The following is a 12,265-nucleotide window of genomic DNA, read 5'->3' as shown; positions in this document are numbered from 1 at the left end:
AAAAAAAAAAAAGATGGGGAGAGATACGCAAGGGCCATTTCACACATGGATTCTGGTCTCTGACGTGGCCATAGCTGCTTGCAGAGGAAAACATACTTGGAGCTATTTCCCAGGGCCCAGGGCAGGTGCAGACAAGAGGATGTGGCCTTGGAACTCACTCCGCCCGGTGCCACCTGCACGGCTGCCCTCCCATTCCTCTCGGTCAATAGCACAGAAGGCTCTAGCTGCTGACCCTGCCTCCGGAACACCTTGGAGGCTTGAGGATTTGGCATTTCTCCAGAAGATTAGATCACAGCAGCGAACTCTAAGTGCTTTAGGAGAGAAGCCAGAGACCTCAAGTGGGAGGGGTCTGCCTCCTGGCCCCTCTCACCTTGGGGGAATTGACCTTGAACCCGGTACAGGACCGTCCTGCCAGAGCGGAGGCTTGGGCCCCAGAGGGAGGGGGTGGGGCAAGGGGCGGGCCTGCACACACCTGACAAACCACAAAAGCTCGCCCTCAGGGCCATCCCTGCAGCCACTTGGGTGCAGCCTGGAACACCCAAACCTGCTGGGCCAGTCTGCACCCAGCTAGACAGTGATCAACTGCGATCCTTCTAGCTTCTTCTCCAGGGGCCTGCTGACCTAGGCAGGCCAGCCTGTGAAGCAAAACCGCAGAACAGGAACGGGAACTCTTCGTGGAGTTGACGTGAGAACAGCCCCCGCGCCCATTCCAAACCGGCAGCCGTGGCCTGCACCTGGCCGTTCACCTGCTGTGCAACACGAATGGGCTCACCCGAGCCTACAAGCTGACCTCAGCGACGCAGCGGGTGACCCTGGCCACCCGAGGGCTTGGAACACACCTAGGCCTCAAACCAGCCGAATGAGAATCTCTGCAGTTGGCCTTGGCCATCATGGTGAATTTAGAAAAAGTGCCCCAAATGGCTCTGAGGCAAAAGCCAGCGCGGAGATCCACGGCAGGAAAGGGTGCCTCCTCTAGACTCCGAGGCCAGACAAATGCCCACGGGGCTTGTCTCCTAGGAGCTGGGGCTGGTCTCTGGACAATGTGCTGGGACAAAGGGAGCCCAAGTGGCAAGCCCGCCCTCTTCCTGGGAATCTCGAACACCCGAAGAATGGAGAAGACTGGAAGCCACGGAAGGTGCTCCATTCTGGGTTGGTCAATGATCACGGAGCGCCTGTGGACCCCTCCTGGAAGAAACCCGCTCACGACTAGACTCAATAACTCCCTTACGACTTTAGAATTTCTATAGGGAAAAGGAAAAAAAAAAAATTAATGAATTCAGGCACTTAGCTGCTTGGGAATGGATTTGATCTGGTCAACCAACTCGAGACACTAGGCACTGGAGACCGCTCATTTGCTGTAGCGTGTCGCCACCTTGTGGCCTATCCTGATATGGCCCTCATTCATCTCAAAATGGCCAGGTGCCAGATAGGGTCCCAAACCTTTTACTATTTGCTCCTTTCCCCTTACAATAAACCACGGAAGCGTCAATAGTTATTTGCCTTAACGATATGGAAACTCAGGCAACGCTGGGAAAGGCGGTCTAGCAAACCCCACCCAGCCCTGCGTGGGCCTTGCACGCGGGAGCCCACACAACTTGTACCAGGGACCTCGTGTGGAGGCACTTTGCTGGTCGGCCTCAGTGTTTTTTCTGCTTGAAATACGTGCATCCTACAGCACCTGCCCAACCCCACTGTCCTGAGAGGGGAGGGGATCCTCGGAGGCTCACCGCCCTGCAGTGGCACAGGGAGACACCTGCTGACCACAGGACACTGCCGCCTACTGTCAAAGCCATCTCGGTCTCTTCTCTGAAAGCACAGTCCTATCCCTGCTGGACTTGTCCACGGTGACTGTGAGATCGAGGTGCAGTGGGCAGACAGGTTTGCAGTTCCCTGGGACTGGTTACCAGCACGCGGTGCTCAGTGAGGTGATTTCTCAAGATCACGCTAATTGGCAAGTGGTAGAACTTGGGATTTAATCCCCAAGGAGCCCAGGCTGGCTGGGGCCTGCATCGCTCACGCTGCGAATACCCTTACGGGGCTGTCTGAGCAGTGGGCCCCATTCATGCCCCCCCACCCCTGTGAACTCGATGTGCACCCCACTGCCGTAAGGCCCAGGGTCAGATCTTTGCAGCAGGAACCCCGGCTCCTCCCCCCTAACCATCAACTGGGTTTATCAGACTGTCTTTCAGTCCCAGGATCTTGTTTCCTGTTCCCTCTTCCCCGGAAAGCTTGGCCCGTTTCATAGACTAACATTCATCTGTTCGCGGCAACGATCTCATTACATCCGCAACGTTCTTCTTTTCCGCTCCACTCTACCCTGAGCGGGAGCACTTCGGAAACAAGTGTTTCAGTCTGATGAAAAGCCTCATGCCTACCCTGCGTCGAGGGAGACCTTCCACAGCACACAGTGGATCTGAACGCAGCCCTGCTGGGAAGATGGGCCGGCTCTGCACTTCTAAGACGGCTAATCAACTCCACCTTGTAACCACCATTTTCGTTATCAGGAAGCTCACTTTACCCAAATGACTTCTAAATCCCACGAGGGCACGCTGGCTTACTTCCACAAATACCTGGCTCTTCCGTCTATTTCCATCTATTTATTTTCAAACTTAGGCTAAAAAGAGGATGGTTCTATTCGTCCACTGGGATCACGGCCAAAGATGAGGGACACCAAGTAGGTAGCAACCGGGACCCCCCAGCCTGTTCCCACCAAGACCTGTGACCAAGTAATATTTCCCTTCCTGCCCTCAAAGACAAAGGACGTTTTAGGAATTTTTAAAACTTTAATACAGTTCCAATCAGTGTGCCGGGTTCATTTCAGCTCCTTTACTGCCAAACCTAGGAGAAAAGAGATACAGAAGTGAGCCACCCAAAACATACATTGTATTTTGAGTTACTCTTGCTTGTCTGGATTTTGTACTTAAAACTGAAGAGGGTTAACAAAACTCAGAAATTAAGCATACCGAGGTGGTTTTGCTTAAAATAATAGTGTTTGATGACGATGGTAATAATAATAGTAATAATAAACAAAACACACTCCTCTTCTCACAGCCTCCATGAAGAAGTCTCAAGAGGTGCTTACAAAGCCTGGTCCTATCGGTTTACTTCTCACGTCAAGAGGCAGACCCTGGGAGCACTGTGCTCCGGACCGTGTCCCCCATGGCCCTCGGTCCTCCCACCAGCAGGAAGGGCCCCGTCCAACCTATGCTCACGGCCTATAGCATTTAGTTTCCCGACCTGCACCGCTGGTACAGTAAAGTAGCCACTTTGCAGGGCTGTGGGGAGAATGGACCAGTGCCCCACACTGCATTAGCAAAGCACGAACGGGAACGAAACAAACTGCCCTCTGGCCAAGGAAACGATTCCTGGTATGGGATGGACGCTGGGGACCACGACCATTCACTCCTTGCACGACCAACAGCAAAAGCAGATACTTAGGACAAGCCACACGTGCACTTTCCTGAATCTGGGGACAACTCAAGGAACAAGATGGAGACACGTGCACCTTCCACATTTCTGGTCTTACCCCCCACCCCCCCGCCGCCGATTCCAAACTCACTCACCTGGGGGCAGGGACTGCTTCAGTTTCTCTGCTTTCTCTTTGTCTGTGATGACCAAAGTGTAAAGGTATCTGCTGCATCGGACTTTGAACTTCACATTATCCTTATTTTTCTTGATCTTGACGGCTACCAAACAGACCAGAATGAGCAATTAAAAACTGTGTCACAGAAAAGAGATGTCATGAAGCGCACCTGCTTTGTATTTATGCAGAAAGGGGCACTCTGGACTGCAACCACGGACAGGGCTGTGCTCTCCTCCCTGTACCGTGCCTCTGCTGAAAGAGAAAACAAGAGGTCCTCTAAGACTTCAGTATTTAAAAAGTTGTCAGAAACCTGTATTTCCCGGGGAGCCTGGGTGGCTCAGCCGGTTAAGCGTCCCAGCTCTTGACTCTGGCTCTCGTGATCTCAGGTTCACAAATTGAACCCTGTGGGCTCTGCACTAAGTGGGGAGGCTGCTTGGGATTCTGTCCCTCCCTCTTGTACCCAGGAGCGCTCTCTCTCTCTCTCTCTCAAAACAAAAGCCACTACATTTCCCTTCAGTTCCCTTCCACAGAGGACATCCCCTGGGCCAATGGGAACTGCTTGCTTCAGGATCCCATCACCTACACAGTCAGTTACATGCTAAAGCTTTTCTTAAATTCATGAAACTCCTTTTCTGGCCTCTTTCCTATTGCCAAATTCTCTCCCAGGACCAGAGCACAGACAACAAAGAGTCCCAGGTGTAACTCAAACTCAGCGCTGCAAGGTCTAAGTTTTGTGGTCTGTGGATGGCGTGGTCTGCTCTGGAGGCCACTCACTTCCCCGTATGTTACGGCCATTTCACGTGCCCATCAAAACTCCCCACCGTAACTTTAGAAACAGCCCAGACTCTCCCCAGAATTCGTTATTATCGTTATCAGCGGATGATCAGTATCAGTCAAGAGTCCGCTGGCTGGGGAATGCACAGGGCTCTGGCGTCTCAGCCCTGTACCTGACCTGACACAAGCACTCAGCCCCTGCAGAAGCAGCGCAAGATTAACTCGGACTCACAACCCACAACTCCGTCTCCGCCAGTAACTGCCGGAGAAGTAAGACACGGCACAGGAAGAAGCCCTTCAGCCCGCCCAAGGCAGTGGCCGCCTCAGCTTATGTTTTAGTAAATCCAGAAAACTGGGTATTCATTCAAACCAACCTATCTTTCTACCTTAACGTTCCCGTTAAAGCGAAGGCACGGCACTGCCCCTAGCAGCTGCTGTTATGTCTACACACTAGGCTCAACGTGTGCGGGGAAGACCCGTGGATCTCTTAAAGAAGAGACATTTACTCAACATCATCAGAGTGTGCGGAAGTTCCGTTCTGGGCACGGTCCTGCACCCCTAAGGACCGAGAGCAGAAACAGGAGACTTTATGCCTCCTTTGTGTCCAAGGCAACAGCATTCAAAACAGCCAGAGGACACACCGAATGCCCACTGACGGACGAAGAAACCAAATGGGGCACGTCCGTACGAGTATTCAGCCTTAAAAAGCTAATTCTGACAAATGCGACGACGTGGATGAGCCACGAAGACCCGACGCTACACGAAGCAAGCCAGTCACAAGAGGACAAACACCGCTGATTTCACCTACAGGAGGGATCTAGAACAGTCCACGAAGCAGGCAGAATGGTGGCTGCCGGCGACTGGAGGGACAGGACGGGGAGTTACTGTTTCAGGAGCGTAGTTTCAGTCTTACAAGATCAAGAGTTCTGAAGATGCAGCGAGCACGTTCTCCGGGCCAGTGAACTGCACACTTAAAAGCAGGTTTTATGGGAGTGCCTGGCTGCCTCGTTCGGTTGAGTGTCTGACTCCTGATTTGGGCTCAGGCCATGATCTCACGGTTCTTGACATCAAGCCCTGCATCAGGGTCTGCACAGACAGCTCAGAGCCTGCTTGGGATTGTCTCTCTCTGCCCCGCCCCCACTCGTGCGTAAGCTTGCTCTCCAAGTAACTAAATAACCTTAAAAAAAAGTAAAAATAAGCTTCATATTACACGTATTTGTAAATTCAGTTTTTAAAAAATTTACTGAACCGACACTGAACACCCTATTATGTCTGCAGGGCAGCAACCCCGACCTCACAGGCCACAGGAAAACCACGCTCCCAAATTAAAACGCAAACCAATCTGACGGATTTGGGGCCGTTTCTTCAACATACTGAGGTCTCTACAGGACCCTCTTATGTGATCCTTGCACCAATCCCACGGGACAGATTCTACTGTCCCATCTTCAACTGAAGGAAAGGGGGGTGCTGTGTCTACTCTGCTGAGGACGGCCACTTACCGACAGAGCTGGGATGCGACTCAGGCAGGCAGTGTGACCACATTCCCTGGTCCGAATGAAACTGTCAAGACAACCTCTCTAAGCACGACAGTACACGACACACACGCTGTCACCTGCGGTCCCCAGAACCACCGGACAGACATTCCTACCAGATGCTACTTGTTCCCACAGACGGCCACCATCTCAAGAAGTACCAGAGGCGTGAAGGTAACAAGGACACAGATGGGACCCCCCTCCCCCAACCCTGTGAACCCACGTGCACTTTCATCCCTCCAAGGACAGAGCACCAGACAGGACAACCAGGTCCTGAACCACGTCAACAGGACGCCAGGCCACGTTCAGAGCATCTCATGTTCTCTTAATGACACGTCTGAGTGGAAAAGGAAGCTTTAAGGAGTATTTGATGTAGCAGGAAAACAACTCTGGGCTAAAAAACAAACACCCCCCCCCCCAAATAAAAAACCCCAAGGGGGCTCCTGGGTGGCCGCTGAGCAGCCACCAAAGGCTCAAGTCATGATCCCAGGGTCATGAGATCGAGCCCCGAGTTGGGCTCTGTGCTCAGCGTGGAGCCTGCTTAAGATTCGCTCTTCTTCGCTCGCTCTAAATATAAAGCACCCTCCCTCCAAGGTACGAACTCAACATCTACCCCGCGTTAAGCACAAGCCCCCAAACCTCCCGCCACGACAACAAAGCCAGAACGGAACTCCCTCCCACGCGTGGTGCGAACGCCGAGAACTGGGCACCCGGGCCGCGACCTCACCAATCCGAAGCTTGCTGTTGTAGCTTTCGGACGCACCGCTTCCTTTCCCTGCTTTACACGCCGGGAAACCAAGTCCGAAGACTTCGTGCGGTTCCCTGGGCGCGGGGCCAGGACCCTGACCGCCGCGGGCCCCCAGCCCAACGTGCCGCGCTGGAGTCAGGGTCCGGAGACCCGCCTTTCCCGACCCCCACCCAGCAAGGCTTCTGCTCGGAACGCACACCTTGTTCTGAACTAAGCACGGCTCTGAAAGCGTTCACCATCAGGCAGAGCAGGGAACGCGCTGCCCAACGAGGTCTTCCTTCTGAAAGCACGCCAGGACCGCCGCTCCCCGGCGACCGGGCGCTCGCGGGAACAGCCTCCCCGGGGACACGCCAGGGGACGGCGCTCGGGGTAGGGGCCGCCCCGCGAGCCCGCCCGTCCCCGCTCGCTCCTCCCGCCCGGTCAGGGAGACCACTTACACTTGGCATCCTTCCGCCTGGCCGTGAGCAGAAAGTCCTTGATTTCTTCAATCTTGCGAGGCTGCAACACAAACGGGCAATGGGCTGCACAGACACGCTTTTTCTGGCTGTGACTTAACCATCGCCACCAGTCCCTGGCGGGGATCGGAGACCCCTGCTCGGGCGCTCCGGCCCGCCCGCCCCGGGGGCCCCGCCGCCTCCCCGGGAAGGTCCCGGCAGGGGCCGTACTCACCATGGTTACGAGGGGCGCAGGCGAGCGCGCGGCAGGCAGCTGCGGAGAAGACAAGCGTTAGCGTCAACGGGGCGCGGGGAGGCGCGACGACCCCCGCTTCTCTCCCCCACCCCCACCCCGAAATGCCGACCCCGTCGCACTCCATCCTCCTCCCCCGCACCCTCGATCCACACCCGGGTTCCTCAGCTCTCCCCCGGTCGTGGATTACCCCGGATTACCCGCCAGAGCCCCGCTTACCGCTCAGGAGACACTCGCGGCGAGCAGCAAGAAGGGAGGACGGAAAAGAGCGAGACTTCCGTTTCCTGGCAGTTAAACCCTCCCCCGAAGGAAACTGGGTACGGTGTCTGCAAAGGGTCAAGAATTACTTAGGCGTTTGTCCTTCCCGTTGCAGCATCTCTGCCCCCTTCTGGCCTATATTAATAGTGCAGATCGAGGAATAAAGTGGGCCGCCTCCCTCCTCCCTTCACTCTCTTTACCTTCCCCATCCCCAGTCCCCCACCTAGGCTTTGTTAGGCTTTCTTTCAGATCCGGTTGAAAGACCGGACACTTATTATCGACTACTTTCATTCGATCTGTGCGTTGGGCATCTACGCAGAGATTTTCCTATTTAAATAAAGGGATCCTCTTATGTACATTTTAGAACTTTCTAGGGGTTTCTCACATTTCTGTCTGATCGCCTTCCCTGTGGACGTCTAATCCGTCATGCTGCTTCCAATTCCTTTAAGAACTGGTGTACAATAAGGGTAAATTAATACTTCCAGTAGCTGACATTGATGGAACATAACATGGGGCATCCCCTGTGCTAAGCCTCTGATCCCCAGGTGCACCTGTGACAGGTGGCTCTCGTCGTTACCCCAGTTTTTCCCACGGGGCGAATGAAGGTTTGTCCTTTTGGAGAGAGGTGAAGCCAGGACTCGAACCCACGGTGGTCAGATCCCAAGCCCAGACTCCTGGCCGCTGCTTTCGGAGGCGGTGCCCCTGAAACGGGCGGGCAGCTCTGGGCAGGCAGCGTTTCCTTTGCCCCTTTGCTTCCTCCCAGCCTCCAGCCCATGCCTGACCTCGTTTTCTCCGCAGGCCTTTACCCTCAGCTCTCACACAACGTCTTTTCAGGCAGGCTATGGGAAGCCTGAGGGTATCGATTTTATTTTTATCCTCCGCTTGTCGTCTATTTTCAACCTCTCTACAAATGTCTACATTTGATTATATTTTGTTTCCCCCCAATTTAACAACCGCAGGACAGGATGTAATTGCAGCCTGCTCGTTATTATAGAGCAGCCCACCTGAAGCGAAGGAGTACTTCGCCGTGAACTTTACTTTGAACTTACTCTCCTCCATCCGTCCGACCGTCCCTCCCTCCCTGCCTTCTGTTAGACAAGCCCAGCTTGAGCATCTTCCCAGGGAACACAGGGGAGGATAAACCGACAGTCCTTGCCCCCGGGAAATCACAAAGGGCTCCAACTGTGCTAGGGAGCATTTTAAAAGAAGCCAAACTATGTGTATACAGAGGCATCTGGGTATTAATAGTAGGACACCTTAATTGGCAGGAGCCTCATTTTAGATGGTCTGAAGGTTGGGGTCCAGCCTGGGAATCATGGAAGCCTCAGCTCTGACCTGAGAAAAACACCCCCGAATGCCACAGCCTGACTTTGCCAGCCCTCCTCCATCCCAGGCTGGTGGTGACTTTCTGGTCTTTTGTCCCCCACCGCTCAGCCGCAAGCAACCGGTTTTTCAGCCCAACCAACTGGCACCTCCTGGCTCCAGGTCTTGTCTGCGCTGCCCCCCCTGTTACTAAGTCCTACCCGGCAGGAATCTTCACCTCTGACCCCTGTCACTTGTCACTGGCACAGCAGACACACTCCTGATAGACTGTGTGACAGCGTTAACCTTTCGAGACATTTGCGCCGTCTTTTCTTTGAAGACCAGAGTGGGGCTCGGCATCATTTGATGAGTCTCAAAATTCAGTATATACGTGCATGGTGGGTGGCCCCTGCTGACCTCACAGGGGTCTCCGACTGTGAGCTTCACCTCTGCGGGGTCCACCCTGGGCCCCTTGTGGAGTTTCCCGTGTTGTGTGGGTGTCGGCACCACCAGGGAGGATTCTGTCCTCCGAGACCACTCACTAAATGGAGTGCGAATGAAGGAAGGGAGGGAGGGGGGAATTAATTAGGACAAAGCAGCGCTCGGCGCATAGTAGGCCCACAAAATATTTCTTGCATGAATGCCTGGTGTTTCTCTCCACTACAGGACCTACAGGACAGGGGCAGGGGACAGGGGACAGGGGAGGGGCTGTCCCAGAGAGACAGGTGCTCACCCTCTTGAACCGTATAATAAGAGAACATAGAGGTGTATTTGCAAAGCACGAAGGCAGATTGGCTCAAGTACCTAAAGTTCCCTCCAGCTCCCCAAGGGGCACAACTAGGAAAATAAACAGCAGCTCCTGGAAGGTGAGGCCAGGAGCCTAGAGGCACGTTCGTCGTGCTTCACGGGCAGATGACCCCGATGGTCGTGGGACAGCAAAGTCTGCATCTCTGAGTGGGGGGCCGGTGCCGCACTTGACAGAATCCTCCCTGGTGGTGCTGAGACCCACGCAGCACAGGAAGCTCCGCAGCACAGGCCCTGCAGGAGATAAAGACCCCCAGACGTGAGAGCTAGGCTTCCGTGGTCCGGCGTAGCTTGGTTTCTGGAAATAGTTCAGTGTGGCAGGTATGGTCTGGGGGTGGGGGTGGGGAGAAGAGGTTGGAGGGGGTGCTGGGGGGAGGCCAGCCCTCCGGTGGTCTCATTTCAGTCTCCCCTGCACCCTTGGGGAGCCAGACAGCCTTCCGTCCTCTCCCTCTGGAAAGCCACACCTCGGGCTCCAGGTCCTTTCAGACCTGCAGGGAATGGGTGATCTGGACCCACTGGGAGGGGCAGGAAGTCAGTGTGTCAGCAGGGAAAGGCTGGTGGGGTTCACGTCCAGAGAACCAAGGGTGATGCCAAGTGGTGAGATGGCCAACCAGGCTTCCACTCAGGCCTTTGCGGGGGCCCCTCCAGTGGGGGAGCTCATGGTCTACACGAGGGGGGGCAGGGGTAGAGGAGTGGCACCCCAAGCTGCTCTGTGGGTCTGCCTGGCACCCTGGGCTTGCTCACCGTAGGCATCAGGGCACAATGGCCTGTGGCCGGTTCTAGGCTTGCCTCCTTCAAACGCGATGTGTGGGGGGGTCACCTACCTCTCTCTTTCCTCATGGGGCTGCTGCGAAGCTTCCTGGGATAACTGAAATGACAGCTGAATTCCTGTTATCCCCACTGGCTCCAGGAGGTCGGGAAGCCACCCCCTGCCCGTGGGTGTAGTGTCACAACCGCCAGTGGGCGTCCCAAGGCCATGACTGGAAATGGAACGTGAGGGAACAGCCCCTTGCTGCCTTCTGAAATCCGGGCTCCCAGGACGGGTATGAAGGGACAGGTGTGGTATTTGTCCCTGAAGGCACAGGTGCTTTCGGATGTGCTATCCCGTTTAAGTCTCCGAGAGGCCTGTGCGCGCGGCCTGCACCTTTGACCTTCAAGCCACCTCGGAAGGAAGTTGTTTATTAAACGCTGCAGGGGGTGCCCAGGGGCGCAGTCGGTTAAGCATCCGACTCTTGGTTTTCAGCTCAGGTCATGATCTCAGGGTTCGTGGGTTCGAGTCCTGCATCAGGCTCTGCCCTGACAGTGTGGATTCTCTCTCTCTCTCTCTCTCTCTCTCTCTCTCTCTCTCTCTCTCCCCGCCTCTCCTTCTCCCTCTCCCTGCTCCTTGCTTGCTCATGCTGTCTCTGTCTCTCTCAAAAGAAAAATAAATAAATTTTAAAAATTAAAAATAAGATACACCCTGTGTGTTTTCAGGAGGGGAGAGTCTGCCGTGTCTCTGGCTGAACGTGGTTCCCTGGGAAAAGGATGGGAGGGAGGGAAAGAGTCCAGGGCCGGTGTTGGGACCGGTGCTTTTTGGGGGGACCCAGGATGGTGAGACTAAAGGAATATGGGTGACTCCCCTCCTCCAGTCTGCCCTCCCCAGCTGGAGAGAACCTCAGGACCCCTGAGTTAGAAGCCACAAAGCATGACTGGTCAGGCTGGAATGGGGGTTCTCCAACTGGGCACTACCGACCTCTGACCTTCGGAGCTGGGGCAGGAGCTTCCAGGGCAGGAGTCGCTCTGAACGTTGTAGGATGGTTAGCAGCCCCCCGCCCCCTACCCACCCGATGCCAGACCCTCAGCAGGCCTGGTGTGGGGGAGGGTGGGGTGGGAGAAAAGCCCCCGCCCCCCAACTGCACCTGCAAGGACCTGTAAGAGGGCGAACAACCACCTGCTCAGAGAGCTCGTTGATGGAGTAAATGGACTCCAGCCGTTTTTAGAGAGGCCGCCGTTAACCAGGCACCACGTTGGGCGCTTTCTCTGTCCCAGCAACACCTTTCAGGACAAGTCTGTGCCGCTCGAGTTTTGTGCCAGCGCCCCCACCCCGCACAGCCGTGACAACACAGACACCAGATCCTTTCAATCTCTGTCCCCATCTCAAGGAACTCCCAGACTAGCAGGGGAGTCAGTGACGCATCAGGGCTGTGTGTACAGTAAGTAGTGCCTCTCACTGTGGGACCAGATGGGGACCGCAGGGGACTGATCCAGGCTGGGGAGGGCGGGTGGGCCCAGGGAAAATCCTCCAGGAGGAAGTAACCATGATGCCCGATTCACAAGGGAGAAAATCCACCCAGCACCCTGGGAGCAGCCTGCCAGAATGTGCAAACCCTCAAGGCAAATGTGTTCCAGGGGGGCTGGAAGGAAGAAGCAGTCAGACTGGGTGGCAGCAATCTGAGAGGTCTTCCTGGAGGAGGCACTGTGACAAAGGATGGGAAGAAAACTGTTTCTGGAGACTGACAATCTCAGGGCAGAGCCCGTGTCTGGCTGGGAGACGTTGAGCCTCAGTGGCATCTCTGAGCCTGTCTCTATCAAACAGGG

The 12,265-nt window shown here is 55.1% G+C and overlaps 1 long non-coding RNA gene across 1 annotated transcript; it reads right to left on the bottom strand.

Moving 5' to 3' along the window:
- Positions 1–2,763: 2,763 nt before the first annotated feature.
- RPL38 lies at positions 2,764–7,659 on the bottom strand. Its single transcript, XR_441931.5, has 5 exons — positions 7,544–7,659; positions 7,307–7,345; positions 7,075–7,135; positions 3,564–3,686; positions 2,764–2,838 (listed from the first exon to the last, which is right to left on the bottom strand). It is a non-coding gene; the product is annotated as a ribosomal protein L38 (long non-coding RNA).
- Between the last annotated feature and the right edge of the window lie 4,606 nt (positions 7,660–12,265).

This window comes from Felis catus, chromosome E1, assembly GCF_018350175.1.
Source record: "Felis catus isolate Fca126 chromosome E1, F.catus_Fca126_mat1.0, whole genome shotgun sequence".
NCBI classification, from domain to species: domain Eukaryota; kingdom Metazoa; phylum Chordata; class Mammalia; order Carnivora; family Felidae; genus Felis; species Felis catus.
Note: the sequence above shows the minus strand (reverse complement) of the source record. Positions and strands in the feature narration are given on the sequence as shown.